At 47.7% G+C, this 1466-nt stretch overlaps 1 non-coding gene across 1 annotated transcript; it reads right to left on the reverse strand.

Moving 5' to 3' along the window:
* Positions 1-1118: 1118 nt before the first annotated feature.
* LOC112083764 lies at positions 1119-1225 on the reverse strand. The gene has a single exon (XR_002897892.1). It is a non-coding gene; the product is annotated as a small nucleolar RNA R71 (small nucleolar RNA).
* Positions 1226-1466: the final 241 nt, after the last annotated feature.

Genomic DNA, 1466 nt, shown 5'->3' on the forward strand with positions numbered 1-1466 from the left:
GTAAATCAAGCCATGGCAACCTTGATCATGAAGAATCTGTCCAAGAGATTTGACACTATCAGTTTGCCACGGTGAGTTTGCCACGGTCTGTCCAACCATCATCTGACCGTGGCAAACCACACCACTATCCATCAAAGCCGGGTCAGGATCCAGTTTGTCCTGGGCTGACCCGGTCCGCAAGAGACACTATATATGCTTTTTAGGTGCAGATCAAGTTTTGGTGCCGTTGCCGGGGACTTGATTTCGCCATTAAACCTAGTTTTTGAGTTTCGACTAAGTTTTTCGACCTAGTGTCGAGCGACACCACAAGTGGTGTCGCGCGACACCCTTTTTTTATAACCTAGTTTACTTATTTCGTTTTCTCTCTTTGTTTTTGGTGTTTCAGGTTTATGCATACTCGTGGAACCAGAAGCAACAAGGACATCCCGCTAGTGAATTTGAGCAAGGAAGAGCTAGCTGAGTTAGAGCGAACGAACAGGAAAGCAAGAGATCCGGCAATGATGGAAAACGCCAATGGACTTGTTCGTGATGATGCTGGAGTCTGGAGAGATCAAGAGGGTCATGTGTGCAATGCGAGAGGCCAAAGGCTTGATGGAGATGGCAACATCATTCCACCAGCACCTTTACCAGTGAATGTTGTTGACCAGAATCCACCACCTGCACCGCGTGGTAATGCTGTGATCGTTCCACATCAGAGGAACGCTCTAGAAGATCGGAATGTAAGGGAACCTGCACCTGCAGCTGGTCGTGGACGAACACTTGGAGATTACAACAGGCCTGAGCAGTTCTATGCAAATCGTTCTGCGATTCGCGCCCCTGCGTTTCAAAGAAACGATTTTGAGCTGAAACCTGTGTACTACACTCTTGTGGGTCAGCATCCTTTCCATGGCCACTCTCATGAGCACCCTGTGGATCACATCGAGAGGTTTGAGGACTTGGTCACCAGCATCAAATACAATGGAGTGTCCAACGATTTCCTCCTCTGCAAGCTGTTTCCTTACTCTCTTGCTGGAGAAGCAGCTAACTGGTTGAAGCAGTTGGAGCCAGGATCACTCACTACTTGGGAAGAGACCAGGAATGCCTTCCTGCACAATTTTTTCGATGATGCTAGGTCTGAGGAGTTGAGGACGAAAATTTCAACTTTTTCTCAGGAACCAACTGAAGCATTCAAAGCTTCTTGGGTGCGATTCAAATCGTACCAACGAGACTGCCCCCATCATGGCTTCAGCGATGTGCAATTGTTGGGTATCTTTTTCAGAGGTATCGACTGGAGGTATCAGATGGCTCTTGATGCAGCGAGCAATAGAAACTTCAACACCAGATACCCAGACGAAGCTGTTGAGCTCATCGAAAACTTGGCATCTAGCAATAGTACCAAGAATGCAGACTATCAGCGAAGGAAGCAGGCTGGGAACATGGATGGATCGCAAATTGCTGAGGTGAAGGCTAAGCTGACTCTGTGCATA

This window comes from Eutrema salsugineum, unplaced genomic scaffold (genome assembly GCF_000478725.1).
Source record: "Eutrema salsugineum unplaced genomic scaffold, Eutsalg1_0 scaffold_6, whole genome shotgun sequence".
NCBI classification, from domain to species: domain Eukaryota; kingdom Viridiplantae; phylum Streptophyta; class Magnoliopsida; order Brassicales; family Brassicaceae; genus Eutrema; species Eutrema salsugineum.